This window comes from Chiloscyllium plagiosum, chromosome 38 (genome assembly GCF_004010195.1).
Source record: "Chiloscyllium plagiosum isolate BGI_BamShark_2017 chromosome 38, ASM401019v2, whole genome shotgun sequence".
Taxonomy (NCBI): domain Eukaryota; kingdom Metazoa; phylum Chordata; class Chondrichthyes; order Orectolobiformes; family Hemiscylliidae; genus Chiloscyllium; species Chiloscyllium plagiosum.
The window spans coordinates 25,190,375-25,212,027 of NC_057747.1; the positions used below are offsets into that span (position 1 = coordinate 25,190,375).

The 21,653-nt window shown below is 44.8% G+C and overlaps 1 protein-coding gene across 6 annotated transcripts in view; it reads right to left on the bottom strand.

Moving 5' to 3' along the window:
- The window catches only part of unc5b (unc-5 netrin receptor B), a 355,814-nt gene that overhangs the window by 246,170 nt on the left and 87,991 nt on the right, over positions 1-21,653 (bottom strand). The window lies entirely within an intron of this gene.

Consider the following 21,653-nt stretch of genomic DNA (forward strand, 5'->3'; position numbering starts at 1 on the left):
CTGAGCCTTCATATCTCATCCTAACATAAGCCTTCTTCTTCCTCTTGACCAGCGATTCCACTTCCTTCATAAACCACAGCTCACGCACACTACAGCTTCCTCCCTGCCTGACAGGTACATAATTATCAAGGACACTCAATAGTTGCTCCTTGAATAAGCTCCACATTTCTAATGTGCCTATCCCCTGCAGTTTCCTTCCCCATCCTATGCTTCCTAAATCTTGCCTAATCGCATCGTAATTGCCTTTCCCCCAGCTGTAACTCTTGCCCAGTGGTATACACCTATCCCTTTCTATCACTAAAGTAAACATAACAGAATTGTGATCGCTATCACCAAAGTGCTCACCTATTTCCAAGTCTAACACCTGGCCGGGCTCATTACCCAGTATCAAATCTAACGTGGCTTTGTCACAAAACTGCTGAGGGAGATCACAAAGTAATCTGACTTTTTCCCGTGAAATTGATAAACGGTGTTTGAAATTGTTTTTACATGGCTGGCTCCGAGGATGGGGGTTGCCAGCATGTCTCTCTGCACTAGCCACACTGAATCGTTCCAACAAGCCCTTGGCTCCCAATCCAGGAAGACGTGCCACTGGAAAAGGGCATGGCACAAGGAGCTCACTCTTTGGAAAATCGATGCATTTATGCACAATTATAAAATCCTTATCAAACTATCACTATTAGTCATGTCTTACCAATTACATTATTGAGTCACAATGCACTTAAAAAGATTAAAGATGTGAGGTAATGGCCAGCAAAATCACTTTAGAGTAATTGATCCCGATTCCATAAGCTACACAGTGAGCATCTATTGGTGCAATATCAGTTCATATACGGAGAGATTCAAGCAACAGGTCCTCAATCTTCGCTATGCTGCTATGGAGAGGGGAGTCTGAAATACAAAACACATCTTAATGAAAAGATATGTACAAAACTGAGCAGAATTGAAGTTTTCCTTGTTGTCTGGTTATCCTGTGGCTAGTCTCAGAGGCATCAGTGCAGAACTGAAGGCCACACTCTTTATTTGATGTAATAGATGCTAAAGGGAATATACCCAGCTCAGTAACAGCAGTGTGTACTGTCAACAAGGTACACTGTACAAGTTCACCAAAGATCCTCAGACAGCACCTTCCAAACCCACGACTACTTCCATCTAGAAGGACAAAGGCAGCAGGTACCTGGGAACACCACCCCCTGCACGTTCCCCTCCAAGCCTCTCATCATCCTGACTTGGAAATACATCACCACTCCTTCTCTGTCACTGGGTCAATATCCTGGGATTCCCTCCCTAACAACATTTTGGTTAACCCATTGCACGCAGACAGCAGCAGTTCAAGAAGGCACAGTGGCTCAATGGTTAACACTACTGCCTCAGTGTTTGAAATGAATGAGATAATTTGAGTTTAAATGAGAAAGGAGATGTTGCAGCTTCACAATAACATGCATCTAAGAGCTTCCTAAAAGGTTTGGGTGCTCCTTCGCCTCGATCTTCAACCTTAATCAGCTCGGATTGCTGATTCTGTGACAAAGTGCCCAGGAAGTTACAAGTGTGCTAAATCTGGCTTGGTGATTCGAAAGGAGAATGGGTTTACTGGAACAAGCAGCTTGTTGGATAACTGGAGGTATCTCGCATTGCCAAATCAGTTTTACTTTTGGAAAGTGGAGAGCTTTGTTGTGATTACCTTTGTGGCTCAGGCAGGGCAAGAGACAGCTGATCCCCCCCTATATGTAAGACCACAGCTGCTGCCAACATTGGAGCTGGAGTAAAGCAGCCTCACTCGACACGCACTGCGGTCAATGAATGTCACGCCTTTCAGTTGATTGTTGAGCACAAAGAGTAGGCGCGCTCCCCAAACTTCCCTGCTACTTGTCTCCTGTCTGTCTGTCAGTCAGTCAGCCCTTGCTGCAGTAGGCAGGTCTGTGAGAGCACTGTGCTGCAACAACATGTCTAGGCAAGAGAGGCTGCAGACTCTGCCAGAAACACAGGAGAACAATCAGGTCCCCTGCAGTGCGCTTTTTATTCCTTCCAGACGCCCATTGATACCGTGCCAAGGAAAACTTTTCCCTACGAATTAAGAAACATCACAATGCATCTCCGTGGGGTTTCAAAGACCACGCAGCCCCACCTGCCACTTGTGAAAACTGTCAGCAAATTTTCACAAGCGCTGGCTGGATATTAGCAGCACGTTCACCTCAGACTTCCCCCCCGTTCAAACAGGGAGAGAGAGAAAGAGCACAAGATCATCCTAAATCACTGCAATATGATCTGACCGAGTTGACTTTTAGTTTCTGAGCTGTCCAAGCAGCTTGAATATTCAAAGCAAACCTTTCATGAGGATTTTCTGCAGAAATTAAAATGCTTTCTCAGGATTTAAACGCCAAATGCCACAAGGCATGCTCAGCATGAACACAGTATGCCTTTCTTTTTCGTGCTTAGTGCTAACAAGATTCCAAACTGATGGGGTTAGCTCTCACTTTGAAGGGTGGGGTAAATCCTCAATGACTGCCTGTCCAAGAGATTTACAATTGCGACGCACCAGAAGAATTAAGTTATACTGTTGCAACCAATCTCATCCTTCACGGGCCACCTATAAACACAGACCCTCTGGCTCGCTCCGCTCTGAATTACACACAGCTCTGTTCCAGATTGGTTTGTTTCCAAATGGTGTTGTGAGTTGCGCAGAAGCAACAGCAGTCACAAAATAATGCTCAACTTTTATATGGAGACTTAAAAGGCGACCGAGGGGGCCACAGTTATATTTTCATGGTGTTCAATGTAACAACCTTTAGGTATCAGCCAAAGTTCAGTGGGTAGCACTCTCTTAAACCCACAGCCATCTGACTTAGAGGCAAGTCCCACTCCAGAGACCTGAGTACAACAACCTCAGTGGAGATTCCGTGTGCAGTACTGACAGGGTGCTGCACTGCTGGAGGGGCAGTCTTTCAGAGGACGCACTAAACGAACAAAAAAAACATCCAAAGGACTGCAACTTCTGGAAATCAGAAACAAAAATTGCTGGAAAAACCCAGCAAGCCTGCAAGAATTAACGTTTCCCTTCTTCAGAGGGCTGCAGTCTTAATTCTGCTCTGCCTCCGCGGATGCTGCTGAGCTTTTCCAGTAATTTCTGTTTTCGTTTTTCTTTCAGATGAGTCATTTGCCTACCTCCTCGACAGCAAAGAGAGGTTACATGCATCTTTTCAAATGCTAGGTGTGCTTTTCCTGGACAATAGATAACTCTTCATCCTGAGACATAGGAGGCCATTCGATGAGATCCTCGCTGATCTGATGATTCTCAACTCTACTTTTCCTGCCTCTTCTTCATAATTCTTGATTACCTTACTGATTAAAAATATATCTCAGCCTTGAATATACCTAATGGCACAGCTCTGCAGGTCTCAGCACTGAAGAATTCCACCATGGCCAGAGAAAAGATTGCTCCTCATCTCCACCTTACTTTGCAAATCTTAAACTATCGACCTTTTAGATAATCATAAACGCAATCATCTTATGCAGAAAAGATTGATGACCTTGCTCACTGCGTGTAAAATTACTGGGTCTTCTCCTACATTACACAAGTCACTACAGTCAAAAGACTAGCTTACCAATATCAGTTCTTCATCCTTCAGACCTCCCAAATGCTGGGGTGATATCAATTAAGGAAAGCCCTACACATTTCCCAATATTCACTGGTTAGTTATTCCTTAATAATAAGACAAGACAGAAGCATCCAAGATTAGAGTGGTGCTGGAAAAGCACAGCAGGTCAGGCAGCATCCAAGGAGCAGGAAAATCAACGTTTCAGGCAAAAGCCCTTCACCAGGAAGTCCCGAAACATCGATTTTCCTGCTCCTCGGACGCTGCCTGACCTGCTGTGCTTTTCCAGCATCACTCTAATCCAGACTCTAATCTCCAGCATCTGCAGTCCTCATTTTCGCCCTGAAGCATCCAAGACTGAGTCATTGACCAGGTGTGCTGAGTGGATGATCCATCTTGACATCTTCCAGAGATCCCCACCTCGGCTGGAAACATTAGCTTGCTCTCTCTCTGTGGATGCTGCCTGACCTGCTATGATCTCCAGTGCTTGTTGTTTTCAGTCTCCAGTCAATTTTATTCACTCCACGTGATATCAAGAAACGGCTGAAGGCACTGGACGCTTTCAAGACCGTGAACCTTGACAACGTTTTGGGAGTAGTACCAAATATTTGGGCTTTACAGGTAGCTATGCCCCTAGCAAGGTATTCCAATGCAACCATAAAACTGGCAATAACCCAACAATGCCAACACTCAGAGGCATAGGTTTCAGGTGAGAGGGGAGAAGTCTAAACTCTACACAGTCGGCGTCTGGAACACATTGCCAGAACAGGTGGTAGAAACAGACCAATCTTCCAGAAATAGCAAAGTTCAGGAGACTCTTAGACAGACGCATGGCTACTCAGGGGATAGAGGGGTACGGCCCACATGATAGCAGATCAAATTAATTTAGAATGGCATTATGGTTGGCACAGACATGGTGGACTGAAGGGCCTATTCCTGTGTTTTACTCTTCTATGTTCCAATGTGGAAAATTGCCTGGGAATTTTCAATACTCAAAAAATAAGCATGACCGATCCAACCTGGCTAATTACTGCCCCAACAGACTACTGACAATCATCAGTAAGGGTCATCAACAATGCTATCAGGGAGTACTTACACAGTAATAACTTGCTCACTGATGTTCTATTTGGGTTCCGCCAGGGCACTGATCTCTTGACCTCATTACAGCCTTGGTTCAAACATGGACAAAAGAGCTGAATTCCAGAGATGAGGGGAGAGAGAGACTGCCCTTGACATCAAGGCTGCATTGACTGAATGGCATCAACAAAACCCAGCAAAGCTGGAGTCAATAGGAAAACTCTCCACTGGATTGGACGAGCCATATAAACACATGTAAAGGCAGGTCAGAGGCTGGGAATATTGTGGCAGGAAGCTCATCTCCAAGCTCACTAGAGCTTGTGCCATTTACAAATCACAAGTCAGGAAGGTGACACAATACTCTGCACACGCCTGGATGAGTGCAGTTCCGACAACACTCAGGAGGCTTGACACCAGGGAGAAGTAATCCATTTGATCAGTAAACCATCCGTCACCTTCAACATTCACTACCTCTACCACTGCCCTACAGTAGCAGCAGAGTGTACAGTTTATATGATGCAACAACCAAGCCACCATATACACCTTCCAAAATCATTGTGTCCAGAAGAATAAGGGCAGCAGATAACATGGGGACACCACCCCCTGCAAGTTCCCCTCCAAACCACTCACCATCCTGACTTGGAAATATATCACCGTTCCTTCAGTGTCGAAGGGTCAAGATCCTGGAACTCCCTGACAGCACTGTAGGTCTACCTAACCTTTTAGGTTGCAATAGTTCAGGAAGTTGGCTGACCACCACATTTCAGAGACAATTAGGGATGGGAAACAAATCCTTGAAAGTTGCATCACAGGAAGAGAGGGTGTTGAAGGCATTTAGCACGCTTGCCTTCATTGCTCTGATCAATGAGTATAGGAGTTGGGGCATCATGTTGTAGTTGTACAGGATGTTGGTGAGGCCACTTTTGGAATACTATGTGCAGTTCTGGTCCCCCTGCTATAGGAAGGACGTTATTAAATTGGAGGGGATTCAAAAAAGGTTTACAAGAATGTTACCGATACTGGAGGGCATGAATGACAAAGAGAGGCTGAATAAAAGGGACTTTTCTCCCCAGAATGGAGGAGGCTCAGGGGTGATCTTATAGAGGTTTATAAGATCATCAGGGACATAGGTAAGGTGAATAGCTAGGGTATTTTCACCAGGGCAGGGGAGTTCAAGACTAGAAGGCTTACTTTCAAAGTGAAAGAAAAAATTTAAAAGAGAACCTGAAGGGCAACTTTTCAGACAGAAGGTTGTTCGATATGGAATGAAGTGCCAGAGGAACTGGTAGATGCAGGTACAATTAAAACATTTAAAAGGTATTTGAACAGGTTCATGAATTGGAAAGGTTTAGAGGGATATGGGCTAAGCGTGGATAAATGGGACTAGTTTAGTTTGGGAAATCTGGTCAGCCTGGACAGGTTGGACCGAAGGGTCTGATTCTGTGCTGTATGAGTTTAGGATTCTATACCAAATGCTGATTATGTCAGAGATGTCCACAACCAATGAAGGAATTTTAAAAAGTACAGTGCCAATGTATATCTGTGAGCTATTCCTATTCATCAGCATGAAAATCTAACAGTTTGCAGGTCATCCAATTCATAGAGCTGAAGAGAGATTCTGATTTTGAACATTTTAACAGGTGAATCCCTTGTCTGCCATTATAAATATATATATCTTTGTGAATCCCAACACCATCTACCTTAGAGAAGACTTGGAAAGAATTGTTCTGGGGCTCAGGATGAACAAGGTGAGAGGGCTCAGTCTGTTACGAGCGAAGAATGAGACAGATTGAGTTGAAAAGAGGGTGGGAGGAAAGCATAACTTGGAAATAAGATGCAAATGGGTCTCAGGGGTTACAAGACCTTTCCTGATACAAATTCCATCAATGATGCATTGAAGCCACTTCACATTGTAGAAATGTTACTTTGTCATCCAGCAACACAACACACGCTCAGATCCATCCAGACTGAAAACCAATGAACTCTTCAAAACAAGGCCCGTGAAGAGACAGGCATTATAGAGGCTTTGTTTCAAATCACTCTTGAGCTTCGACTGGGCTGCTGAGCCTGTCCTTACTTTCGTCTTAGTAATGAGCAATATCCTGATGGGCTTTTGGCAGGCAAGCTAAAAATGGAAAGGCCTCAGGCAACGCAGCATATTCCAGACAGCCTCTCGGCAAGTGACTGGAAAATTTCAGCACAAATTCTTTGCTGTACCAGTTTAATTAAATATCTCTTTGTGTCAGTGCAGGAGTCGACCTGGCAACTGTTTCTGCATACAGGAAATCACCTTGTACAATGCCCCAGAAAGTTTCCCCAAATGGGTTGTGGGACTCTGCAACACAGAACGACAGACTCCACCACAACAGCTCATTTCCCCAGTTCATGGTGGCGAGGGGAGTAAGCAGGGTCAGTGTAGATGAAGAGGGTAATAGGGCAGGTCGGCTCAAAAATCATCAAAGACCCAAGTCTCCATGAAGTTGACATCTAGTCCCTCTTTCCAGTTCTGAGCAATAACCTGAAAGGTTACAGCACTTCAATACACTCCAACTACTTTGTGAGTGTTATGAGCATTTCTGTCTCTACCGCTCTTTCAGGTGGTGAATTCCAAATCCCCATCACCCACACGGGGAATTCAATTCCCATCGAGTCCACTCAATGTCTCCTAGCTCTTGTTTGAATCTCCATTCCTGATGAAGGGCTTTTGCCTGAAGCGTCGATTTTCCTGCTCCTTGGATGCTGCCTGACCTGCTGTGCTTTTCCAGCACCACTCTAACCTGAATCTCTAACCACTAGATATGGAACCTTCAACCAAGAGGATTCAAGGGCCTTCAATTGAGATGTCCCGGCACTGGCTAGATCTGTCAACTAAACTCTCAATAAAACAAACATCCTGACTACCTTCCAAAGAACCCATTGCTCTCTCTTCACATGCAGGAGTTAGATACTGAACAACTTCGAGTTACACAATTGTGAGTGTTCACTCACTGCCTCAGACATGTTCAAATCACCAACCTTTCCTAATCCCCACCCCAGTATCTGTAGTTCTGTGCTCAGATTTGGTCTGCTGACTGTGATAAAGTAAAGTCGCCATCATCTTACCAGACCATAGGGGCTGCTCTCTCGTTAGAGAGAGATGATTGGTAATGGTTTAACATGAGGGTTACCACAGCCAAGCGAGGGGGAAGGTTGGGAAGGAGAGTCCTTCATGGTAACCTCAGCCAGTGCGGGAATTGAACCCACGCTGTTGGCATCACTCTGCATCAAATCTGGATGCCATTTATCTGACATAACCATGACAAGGATGTGAGAGACAGCAACAAAGGTGGAAAAAAAAATTGCTGATGACTGAATAGGCTGAGTCTTTTTTTTCCCCCCTAATAGAAGACTGTGAGATGACCTGATGGAGGTTTTTCACAGTTAGTAAAGAGCTGGATAGGATAAAGATGACCATCAGCAAGAGCAAGACTAGGGGTGTAAGGACAAGATGGTCCTTAGTAAACCCCTCACATGGAACTTAAGAGAACCTTCATTTGTCAGAGAGTGTCAAGAACAAGGAGCTTACTATAGCGTTGATTGGTTGAGGTGAATAGTCTAGAAATAGTGATTTGTGAATATGTAGGGGAGTGGCATGGTGGCTGAATGGTTAGCACAGCTGCATCACAGGACCAGGGACCCAGGTTCGATTCCACCCTCAGGTGACTGGCTGTGTGGGGTTTGTACATTCTCCCCAGGTCTGCGTGGGCTTCCTCTCACAGTCCAAAAGATGTGCGGGTTAGGTGGAATGGCCATGCTAAATTGCCCATAGTATCTGGGGATGTGCAGTCTACGTGGGTTAGCCATAGAAAATATAGAGATAGGGCAGAGGGGTGTGTCTGGTTGGGATGCTCTTCAGAGGGTCGGTGTGGACACAATGGGTCAAATGGTCTGCTTCCTTACTGGAGGGATTCTATGAATCTCTGAAGTAAACTGTTACCCTCAGTTAGCTAATACTCTGCTAGAAGATTAGATTCTGTACGGCTCAAAACATGCTGGTCATTGACCTTACCATCAATACAGACTGTTAATAAACTTTGTTTAATGGTAATCCAGAAATCTGGTCAGAGCTAATACTCAGATGCACAAAACTCTACACTAGAACAAATAGAATAGATGCATAAAAATAAGTACAAAGGGGAAAATGGAAGTATTTGTTGAACAAAGGGCAAGAAATAGATCCAGCAGAATAAATTATGTGGAGCTCTATGGTTACAATATTTATAAAGTAGCTTCAATATTACAAAACACTGCAGGACTCTTCACAGCAGTATTATAAAACAAACTCCAAGTCACGTGAAGAAATATTAGGTCAGATGACCAAAAACCTGATAAAGGAGGTTTAAGGAGTGACTGAAACTAGGAAACTGAGGGAGGCACAGAAACTCAGGGGAGAAATTCCAGAGCTTTGGACCCTAGGCAAATTAAAGGCACCACTCCCAATAGTAAGGCAATTGTTACAGGGCGTTCTGTTATAACACGTGTTTCATCAACTCAAATTCGCCGAAACACAATTGACGATTTGGGGACGTTGTTTCTACAGTGAGAACTTTTAAAATGTGTGTTGGCTATAATCCAATGATAGCATCAACATTTCATGCGCTGTTTTTAAAGCGTAATTTTTCTATAACGCAAGGTTGCATAAGAACACTACCATTCTGTTATAGAAGAACTGACTGCAGTGGGAACACACAAAAGGCCAGAGTGAGAGGAACACATGTCTCAAAGGAATATTAGACATTTACAGAGATGGGGAGGTGTAGGTAAGTGGCTGATGGGCTGAATGGCCTGTTGTTATGCTGTAAATAGTATGTAGATTTCCCCCATGAACATCCCAGGTTGACCAGTTGCCAGCTGGGGTCTTGAAGCTGTGATCTGGATTTCCCTTTCCTGATCTATTGGTGTGAGGCTCCATCTTTTTTCAGTCAACTCCCTTCACATCTGAAGGGCTTTGATTTCTCTCTGTTTGTGGAACTTGCCTTGCGACACTGGGTGGCACATTTTTACCCAAGTCCTATTTCAACGAAAAGGCCAGGTGAGGTTTTTGAGACAAAACCGAGACCTAGTCTACCCTCTCAGGTGGACATAAAAGATCCCATTGTACGATTTGAAAAAGTACAGGTATCTCCCTTATACTCCCCAGGGTCTTGGACAATATCTAACCCTCAAATCAATATCACATTAGTCACTATATTACCGTTGTGTGTGAGAGAGCTTGCTGTGTACAGTATCATTAGGGTTCCTACATTACAACAATGACCACACTAAAACAAATACACACTTAATTGACTGTAAAGTACAGGGGAGTGGGGGGCATCCCAAGCTGCTGACAGGTGCTATTGAAATGCACTTCTTCATTTTTACAGATGGGTTTTAGGAATTCACTTTTTGGCAGGAGGTTTGCCTATGTACCAGTGCTTTGAGCGTTCTCCTCTGGCTTCCCACCCAGTGCATGCACATTCCCCAGGGGGAGAGAGAGAATCCTCGGGCTGTCCTGGGAGTGAAATCTTTTCTAAAGTGACCCCCTGAGAATTTCCCTCACTGATCTCAAGGCACAAAAATGAATCACTGAAAGCCAGCCAATCTTCCAGTTTGAAAAATCACAGACCTTTCCACTTTATTTAATAGTGTAATGGGTCAGAGCTTACAATAGACCCTTTATGGATCTGAACTCAAACAAGCCCCTGTCACATTAACTTTTAAAAATGTTATTCCAATTTGCCCCTTTGAATCTTCAGACCATTTTTTATTGGCGTTCGGCTGCAGGGACAAAATAACTCACAGTTGTGACAGATTATCAGCACTGCAATTTGGCAACAAGTTAAATAAATGAACTTTAAAGCATTGCACAGCAGGTCATCTGGCACAAAGAGCAGCTTTTAACATGCCCACCTTCTGAAAAGGCCAGGCAGTTACACTTCATCTCCTGGCCATTAGATCAATTATCCATTCCGTGTGTTCACTGACCACTCCCTGACAATTACCAGTGCATCTCAATGAAATATCTCCTCATCTGCACTCATAACAGAGGGGTGAAAGCTTCCAAGCAACTCAAAGTGCACACAAAGCTAACGTCTGCTTGTTCACCAGACAGCAACAAAAGGAATGTAATGGGGAGGGCAGAGTAAGACGCCACGGATACCAAGTCACAGCGACTACACAAGCAAACCAAACCCTCCCTGACCAAAAGGACATAAAGACGCATTGATAATCAGACAGAGTATAACGTGGAGTCAAAGGAGAACATGCTTTTGGTTAACTTGCTGAATTATCGTGAGAAGGAAGAGACCGTGTGCTGCAGACATCACTTTTGAATGACCTACTCGAAAATAATGAGGCAGAGTCTGAAGCAAAAGCAGAAATTGCCGGAAAAGCTCAACAGGTCCAGCAGCACTTGTGGAGAGAAATCGGAGCTAGCATTTCGGGTCAAATGACCCTTCCTCAGCACCGGGTCTGAAGGATGTGGGGTCAAGTCCAACACCAGAGATTCGAGGATAAAACTCAAAGCTGACATTTCACTGCCATACGGAGTAAGTGCTGCACAGTCAGAGGGGCTGTCTTGTCGACATTAGAACAAAATTGATAAATGGAAACCTTTCCCGGCCCAGCTATGCTCTGGAGTCTGTGGACCATATGCATGATGGTTGTGGACAGTTGCACCCCCCTTTTAGTTTTTTGAAAAATATTGTTATTCTCTTGGTTGCATGCATGCTCCTGATCTTTGGGCACATGGTCTGGGATGGAGGAAAGTTGCAGGATCTCCTTTGACCTCCTGGCCCATTCTCCACAACACTCCAACCCACTGCTAATTACAAAGCTGTCTATCTCCTTCTTAAACTTACTCAATGTCTCAGCATCTACCCAGAATCCCACAGATTCATGACCCTCTGAGAAAAGTAATTCCGCCTTGTAGATGAGATTAGATTCCCTCCAGTGTGGAAGCAGGCCCTTCGGCCCAACCAATCCACACCGACCCTCCAAAGAGTAACGCATCTCCCTGTGACTAATGCACCTAACACTGTGGGCAATTCACCTGACCTGTGGGAGGAAACCAAAGCAAACCCACACAGACAAGGGGAGAATGTGCAAACATGACACAGATAGTTGCCTGAGGCTGGAACCGAACCTGGGACCCTGGTGCTGTGAGGCAGCAGTGCTAACCACTGAGCCACCATGCCACCTCTCTGTTTTTAATTTGCTACCCTCTTATCCTAAAACTATGACCCCTCTCTTATTCTAGATTGCCTCACATGAGGAAACAAACTTTCCATGTCTACTTTCGCAATCCCCTTCAGCATCTCATCAACCTGCGAGCCAGCCACACCTAGATCCCGTGAACAAATTAAAACACACATGATACACAGGACAGCAACTGACCATCCCAAAATAGATGGACTATGCTGTGATTTTTTTCAGGGTTCCTCTTGAGGGAATCAATTAGACAGTTGCTTATTCTTTGCTATCATGGTGATGGCATGTTTCTTATCCACCTGAAGGGGGCAGATGGGCCTTGGGTTAAATAGATCACTGGAAAATACGGAACAGTCCTCCCTCTGGTGTACCACACTCCTGGTGTCTGTCTTGAATTGTCTGGAACTCAGACAATGTTACAGGAGGAGCGCTAACCAATGAGCTGCAGCGAACACACATCAAGATGGAAAGTCGAGTCGCAAGAAACATGAAAGTGTCAGAAAAAAATGTGTATAGGACAGGGGGGTGGGGAAGAAGAAATGGTAGGGTAGAGGGAAAGTGTATGGGAGAGTGCCAGGGTACAATGTAGGGGAGAAAGTGAACAAACAGGATAAAATCAGCCAGACTGCATCAAGTTCCTGTGTGTAGAGTTAACAAACAGTCGCTGCACTGAGACCCTGGGGACCCTCAATCTCCACTTATATAAAGCAGGCCAACAGACAGAAAGCACACAGCTTTCAGTTTGCAAAATTTCTAATGCTTTCTGGAGTACGTCGCTTCAACCAGAGAAAACAGCTTTTACAAACGTTCCTGATGACCAGGGTGGGGGATGGGGTGTGGGGTGGGAAGAGGGGGAATGCCCAGAACTGGAGGTCAAAGTTGAAGGATGCAGAGTAGGCCAGTCAGGACTGAGATGGGGAGAAATGTCTTCACCCAGAGAGTGGGGAGCCTGTGCAACTCTCTGCCACAGAAAGCAGTTGAAGCCAAAACACTGAATGTTTATAAGAAGTTAGATATAGTTCTTAGCGCTAAAGGAATCAAAGAGTGTGGAGAGAAAATAGGAATAGGGTACTGAGTTGGATGATCAGCCATGATTGTTCTGAGTGTCAGAGCAGGCTCGAAGGGCCAAATGGCCTATTCCTGCTCCTATGTTCTAAGTTTCTATGTTTTTTGAAATTATATATGGCAGGATATTCTTCTGTAAAAGAGGCAATTTACAGAAACAGAATAATTTGATTTTTCCTCCATATTTTTGATTTTTCTTGGAATTTCCATTGATCATTCCAATTGTTCACAAACTGGGGTTTGTGGAGATGCCCAGGAAGGGGGGGGGGGATGGTTTAGAAAACAATGAAGGACTCACACATGGGCCAAGGTGCCCTGGGCAGGAATAGGGAAGAGAGAGACTAAGTTAGAGTGGCATTACCACCACACCATCACATCACCAGGAACAATCCTGATTTCTGTTCAATTTTCTTTCCCTGGTTCCAGAATCTCCTCAACCCACCCCCAGCAGTTACTTTAAGGAGGATGCCAAGGGATCTGGAGGGATAGGAGTCCACATTGTCCCCTTAAGGGCAAGGAAGGGTGAAAGGGAAATTTGATTGAGGGGTTCAAAAGCACAGTGCATTTGGATTGGGTAAATGAATATAAGCCTTTGTTAGCGATAGGGGAAATGAGACAGAAAACACAAGATTTAAGCTGAGGTTTAAAAAAGAGCCAAAAATGACTCGAGGAAAATTGTGATCTGGATTGTGTTGCTTCAAAAGGGGGTAAGAAGCTGATTTAAACATCAACTTTTGAAAGAAATTTGGATTTAGAAAATCACAGGGAAACTGCTGATGGGATTTTAAGAAAGGGAATGGACCATTGGACAGTGCTTCCAAAGAGCCAGGACAGGATTGATGGCTTGAATGAGCTTCTCCTGGGCTATATGATTCTGTGCACATTAACCAAAACATGGGGGTTGACCCTACCCTTCACCCCCAATAACTGAGCAACAGACTGACAATTAGCAATTTGAGACGATCTGTAGCTCAGGTTGAGGTTCTGGATGGGATCCAAGTCAATGTGTTTGTTGATAGAGCTTCAGTTGCACTTGGATCCCCTTTACCACCCCTGAGAAAAAGAACAGGAAATGATATCACTATAGGAAATGATGTCACCAACCGAAGGAAACCCAAACATATAAATAGAAAGTGGGCTACATCACCAGTGCTTCATTCGGAAGCTCACTGAAGATGTTACCTAGTATGGTGATGAAACGACTGGAAATGAACTTTCCAGCTCAGTGAGCAAACCTACATCCATGACAATTAGCATGTTGATTCAGGAAAGCCACTTGTGGTAGGGTGGTAGTGTCCCTACCTTTGAGCCACAACACTGGGTGCCACCCCTACTGCCCCAGGCACCTGTTATATCTGAAGAGGTTGATTACAATGTCTACAACAACCACTGGACAAGGTTATGAATGTTGTTGGATATCATTTTCACAGTTGGAGTGAATGCCTTCAGTCAAGAGAGGCGTAGAGGGGGATTTTAAAAAGCTGAGCAAAGGATGTTGGAGGATGAGGGGCTGGGATGAAATTCTGTTAAACCCCAAACATTGCAAAATAATGCAAGGAACAAAACTGTGCCCAGCACACTCAGATGGGCTGGCAGCCAAAGGCAGCTGCTGTGTGTTTTCAAACTACAACAAAACCAAAAGCAATTGCAAATCTCTGAATCCATGCGGAGTGTTGTACACAATGCCTAAAGTAAGGGCTGCACAAGCAAAGCCAAGTCACCTTGCCAACACTTACAGCATAACACAGAGCTCAAAAGGTAACGGCTTGGCTAAGTTAGCTTGACGTCCCAATGCAGAGCCACGGGGAGAATGTAGGGGTATTTAAAATGGGCAGGTGTCATTGAGGCAATCAGGAGGTCTGTCCTGTCTTATCTTTGAAGTTTTTGCTTGTTCTTCAGTTGCTTACATACATATTTGGATGACTGCATTTTTTGGATAAGGGGAAAAAAACAGAATCACAAGAAAAATAATATTAAGTTTATTTGTTAATATTATTATCCAGAGGGTTGTGAGAGTATCGAACTTCTAACACACGGAACAGCTGAGGGGACTAGTAACCAGAACTGGACACTGGCAAGGGGACATGAGGTAAGTACTCGAGGAAGTCAGGATTTGAAGATAGAATGAGATATGAAAGGGGTGAGACAAGGCTTGAGAGGGGCATTAGCACCAGCACAGACCAGTTGTCCTGAGGGACATGTCTTAACCATGTAAATTCAATGTGAAAGAAGTGGGTGAATGTTTGCAATCAACTGACTTATTCATCTCTTTAATAAAGAAATCATTGTTTCTAAGAGAAAACACAGATTCTGTGCTGGGCTGTGTGTAGGGGGTATTGTCCTTGGGTTAGGGGGCATTGGAACTCTGCCACACAGACTCAAGGGCATTTTGATTGTGTTGACAGAAGTGAGGCAATAAACAAATCAACTATTTGCTCTTCAAAAAAAAACCAAGAATTACGACTCTTCTAAACTGCTGTCGATAAAACTCCTCTTGGATACTGCTGGACACACTGGGTGCCTCCCACATGAGAATAAAGCCAAATGCAATAAGCTCAAGTTTCACTTCAGTTGGGGGGGGGGGGGGGGGTGAGAAAGAGTTTTGTGACTTTGCGAAGCATGCACTTTGTAAATCATTCACACTGCAGCTCCACACAGCTAAAGGAACTTTCCTCTCTCTGTGGTGATACGACCCCACTGAGCTCTCAGGGTCATTTCAACTGCTCTTCTTATCATGCTTCCTCTGTTTCTGCTTGAGTTACTCCGTGGGCTGGGTTTTATTTCAGGAAGTGGGGGAGGGGACAGAGGGGCTGCTGTGAGATGGGGAAAATGCTGGGAAGAGAAGGGTTATCCCTCAGCCCGGACAAACGAGTTCCCAATTCACAGTTTCTCGGGGCTGGACGGGATTGTGGAGTAACAGCCTTCGTTTATAGATTGGCGCAGCAAGCTAGAGAGGCCTACATCTGCACTGGACTTGAATGGCAGTAATATTTAGCTTCATTACCTGACTGCAGCCAGCCAGAGTGACAGAGGTGGCTGGGTAAGGCAGCACTATCACCCGATGAAGGAGCGGCGCTCCGAAAGCTAGTGTGCTTCCAATTAAACCTGTTGGACTATAACCGGGTGTTGTGTGATTTTTAACTTAGTGCCAAGGATGGGTGCAGGGGAGCTGAAACTGGAAGTTACAGGGAAGATGCTGGATGAGGGGAGGGGAGTAGAGGCTGAATTAGCCAACTGTCAGGAAGGAGTGCATAGTTAGGGAAAATGGCAGCACGGTATAAAGGGGACACATGGTCAGGAGCACTAAGGAGACTGGGGTCAGTGGACGCTGCAAGCTGCGATCCCTATAATCTACCACATGGAGCTCAAAGGTAGTGAAGATTAAAGGGAATTTGGAGGGTTCGGAAGAGGCAGGGTTATCAAGACTTCTTATGCAGGAGCTCTGAAGGTGAGAGGAGGAGAAATTTCTTTACTCAATGATCAGTGAATCTTTGGAATTCCACGTCCCTGACATTTGTGGATACTCAGTCATTAAGGGCTACAAGACGGAGATTATGGAGTCATAAGAAATATACAGCTGGGAATCAGATCCTTCGGTCCGACTCATCCATGCCAACCAGACATCCGAAATAAATCTAGTCCCATTTGCCAGCACTTGGCCCATCTTACCCTCAACCCTATCTATTCATATACCCATCCAGATGCCTTTTGAATGTTGTAATTGTACCGGGCTCCACCACTTCCTCTGACAGCTCATTCCATACACGTACCACCCTTTGCATGAAAAGGTTGCCCCTCGGGTCCCTTTGATACCTTTCCCCTCTCACCTGACATCTATCCCCTCTAGTTTTGGACTTTCCCACCTTGGGGAAAAAAACTTTGTCTATTTACCCTATCTGTGCCAATAGATTCTTTGTGTATGAAGGGAGTTTGGAGTTTTGGGATAGTGTGAGAAGGTGGAGTTGAGGTACATAGAAGTCATGACCATATGGAATGGTAGAGAAGGCTCAAGGGACATGCTCCTGTTTCCTACAATCCTGAAGAGTTTGAGGTGGATTTTCCAAGCTTTGTGGATTCAGCTGGCTGTTACCTTCCAGACCCAAGTGCCCTGGCCTACCATAGCCACTGACAGGTCTGGGTAACCTTGGTGCTAGTTAAATAGAAAACACAGAAACAGGTTGTAACATTTCATAGAATCTCTACAGTGTGGAAAGAGGCCATTCAGCCCATTGAGTCAGCACCGACCTTCCAAAGAGCATTCCATCCAGACCTCCAGTTCCCCCCAACACCCTTCCCCATAACCCACATTAACCATGGCTAACCCACCTAGCCAGCACCTCCCGGGACACTACGGGAAAACTTAGCACGGCCAATACACCTAACCTTTGCATTGTGGGAGGAAACCAGAGCATCTGGAGGAAACCCAGGCAGACACAGGGAGAATGTGCAAACTCTACACAGACAGTCACCCGAGGCTGAAATCGAACCTGGGTCCCTGGTGCTGGGAGGCAGCAGCGCTAACTACTGAGCCACCCAATTGTCAACCAGCCGTGTAAATCATGACAGGCCACCCTCTTCTTCATCCCACCTTCATTAAAATCGGGCAAGAGTCAGGAATCAGATTATCACGTTCCATCTGACTGTTAGGGGAAGTTAGCATTTACGCTGTAGTTCCCCACATTCACTAGTGGGTGAAATTCATGAGATTTCTCTCCCACCTCCAGACGTCTCTGGGGTGCACTGTCAGCCAACTGCATTGAGGAAGCCTCAAAATGCCACCTAGTGGTGAAAGCTGAATAGCCCATTGACTGCTCCCCACCATCCCCCAGCCAACCAGTATCAGTTACCAAGTAAACTCGTGCCTATGCCTCAGCCTGGCAGCAGTCTCAGACGGATCGATGCACATTTAAGAAAACAACATTAGCTGGTTGTCCATTTCGCCAACACTGGAAAATGCCCATCCAGTTAGGCGCTGACAAGCATCCCAAAACTATTCTGGCCCCTGGTTGGCAGAGTGTGTCTGGAGGTTCCAGTCAGCAGTCTGCCTGCATGTTATTGCCCCTGGCAGTCTCTGTCAAAGACATTTTATGACCAACTAATCACACATTGGCTCCTCCTGTTTACTTTGCTGGTGCAGTCGCGCATCATTACACAGTCCAGCTCCGACTGAAATGTGCCATTAGTTGCTGAATATATATTTCATAAAGCATTAAGGGTAGTTTATGAAACCCTCCCATTACCATTGAACTAGTCTGCTGTGAATACCTACCCACAGACTCGTGACTGAGTGAGGAACACTTAAAAGCAATTGCACCTACACTGCATGTGGATTCCAAAGTAAGGAACAATAAAACAGATTGTTGTATAAAATGCTGGAAGACACTCACGCACAGATCTTAACCAGGAACTATATCAAAGGACCAGCACCCAGACAAAGTTTAGATTAAATTCTGTGAGTCATCACTCAGGTCTTTTTAAAGTTTGAGCTTTGTGACTAAATGAGATTTGGGTATTACACAGGGCAGGCCATTCAGCCCAAAGAGTTCATGGTGGCACTGATGATCCACATAAGCCTCCCTGAACCCTCTTTGTTATGCCCCATTCATCACTCACCACCCCCAGCCCTTTTGTGAAGCCTGCTCCTTAAGTAATGTTCAAAACATTTCAGTGAACTCTCACCGAACATGAAATGCAAACCCCTCTGAGAAGGTTCACAATTCTTTCAAGGGAAGAGCAAACCCATGGGAGGTCTACATGGACGAGAGAGAAACCCCAGATTGTAATGGTAAATGCTGATTCCTACATATCATCCAAACTCCAGTGAGGGAAGCTAAATGGTTTTCCCCAACCTGGCGAGAGATTTGCAATTTCTCGGAGTGAGTCAGTAAGTCAGTCAGTCAGTCTACCCAGGAGCATACAATGGGTATGGTGGGAAATACAGTGGGCATTCTGAATCGACAGGGTCATACCAGCCGCAGGGTGCAGCTTCAGAATGGAGGGAGGAATAGAAGGGTGGAAGGGAAAAAGCGATGGGGAGAGACGAGAAAGAATTGGGAAGGAAGAGGAGAGGAAGGGTAAAAAGTGACTCTGGGATGAGATGGATGTCAGAAAAGTAAGGAGATGAAAGTGGAGTTGATGATTATCAGAACATAGAATGCCTACAGTGTGGAAGCAGGCCATTCAGCCCATTGAGTCCACACTGACCCTCCGAAGAGCATCCCACCCAAATTCAGCCCTCTATTGTGGTCCTGTAACCCTGCATTTCCCATGGCTAATCTACCCAGCCTGTACATCCCTATGGACAATTTAGCATGGCCAATCCACCTAACCTGCACATCTTTGGATCGGTCAAAATCTTATTAACTTGATGTTCTGAATGAACGGCTCACTTATGCTCCTACATCTTATTGTTATCTTGAACTTATACGGTGATGTAAGAGCACATTAATAAGAGTTGCAAATGCAGTTTCAAATATAAAAAAAAGAGTTAATGAAACAACACATTGAAGTAATACATGCATAGCAGCACCCAAATAAATCCTTTCACTGAGCGAGTTCGGAATCCTTTGATAACAATCTCTTTATGCATTTGTAAGAAAATCAATTAAACAGACATGAAGTTAACGGGTTCTGAGCCAATCCTGTCTCCCGATCACACCCAGCAATGCAGCAATACAAGGGAAGGCTACCCTTGACCAGAGAAGGGGCATAAACATCAAATAATTTGACATTTCTTATACATTTTTGAGGATAAGTAATGAGTGTGGAATGTGGATGTTTCTAGCCAGGCCTGGATATTTATTGCCCACCCCCAGTTGCCCCTGAGAAGGTGGTTGTGACCTGACTTCTACTTCAGTCCATGTGTTGGAAGTAGACCCGACAGTCATTAAGGAGAGATTACCAGGACTTTGACCCAAAAATACTGAAAGAACAGTGATATAACTCTACGTCAGGGTGATGTGTCACCAGCATCTTGGAAACCATTAGGCCAAATGCATTTTAATCTAGAAATGGAAGTTTATCAGCTCTGTGAGCAATCCAATCATGCAAACATTGCAGGAGATCCACAGTTTATAATTAACCTAAAAAAATGCAAGGAGGAGGACAAATAGGGCATCATTGGAGCATCTGTAGGGGAACAAGGGAGTCTGGGGGCTGGGTGCCTGTGTGAAAGGGAATGGGGACGAGTGAGTGCGTGCGTGTATGAGTGTGTGAGAGAGAGAGAGAGAGAGATGAAGGGAGTAAGGTGAGGTTGCATGTTCAATTGTGAGAAACAAGAGACACACAGAGGGAGAAGGTATGCCTGGAGAAGGCTAGGAGGGCAGGGTGTACAAAATGTGGATAACTAACAATTTCCAATTTAAGCAGCATTCCATTGTTCTTCAAGTTACATTTTACTGTACCTTCATGTTCAGAGCTGATTAGATCAAATTCTTTTCATTCAAATCAGATGATACATTTCAGTGTGAGATGCTGATTATGTCTATTAACCCCATTGACAGGAAAAAGTCTGTTTGACTCTTCAACCTTCTGCTAATAATCCCCTAACTCTTTGAGATACTGGAACAGAACCCAGGAAAATAGCCCCCATTAACAATCTTATTTTACTAATTTAATTGTCAGGCTGACTGTGTGTTTGTACCATGTGTACACTTTTAAAAAGATTTACAGAGGATTTTTTGGATCTTTTTATTCATAATATTGATTGTTTGTGTTTACTGAAGCAAAGTTTTCATTCAATTGGAAGCTGCTATTGACTTGTCAGCAGTTTATCCTGAATGATATTAGGATGAAGTTGAGCAGATTGTAAGTGATTTCCAACCAGGGTTAAAACACTGAGTTAACTCGGGAGCAGATGGGTTTAATTAACCGAATCTTTAGAGAGGTCCCATTTTACACACTGTCAGGAAAGTAACAATTGTAAGTTTGAAAGTTGACATAAAGGAGATGGATATCTTGTTGTTGGGAGCTAAGTGCAGAGAGAAATAAGTTTGACAAACTACACAGTGCAGGTCAGTCATATAATCCTGATAAACAAGAAGGGTCTCCCAGACAGACCCACTCAATATTTATAAAATACTGAAATTTCACAAGAGGTAGCAGCAAAAGCTTTGCACCAAATTGTTATGGGGACTTGTGAATGACTGAATCTAATCTGAGCAATATGTGAACATACAGGTTCAATCTCCCTGTGCCCCATACCCTCAGGTTCCCCAAATGCCAACCTGACAGTCTTAAATACATTTTTCAAACAAGAGTGGGGGGAGCAAGGGGACAGAATTGGAGCAGGGTGGGGTGAGAGGATGACAGAGGAGTTGGGCAAAGTTGGAGTCTGGGAATAGTTGAATGGGACGGGTACAGGAATAGTCAGATGGGAAAAGCATTGATGAGGGAAGAGTTGGATGGGGATAGGAGTGTTGGGGAGAGTGCAGGGTGTAGTGTCAGGGAAGAGTCGCAAAGGAGGAAAGTGTTCACCAGAGTCAGGGGGTGTGGTGGGGGCTGACTGTTGGAACGAGGTGCTACCAAACAGCAGGGCTGGCACTGGGGAATGTTTTGGGAGTGCCCCAGGTGGATGGGGGTCCTCGGTCTCTCCCTCTTGGAGGTGGTACTACAATTGCAGAGAGTCAGTTTCCTGCCTGTCTCTGTCTTTCTTTACCCTCTCTCTCTCTGACACACACTCACCCTGTCTCT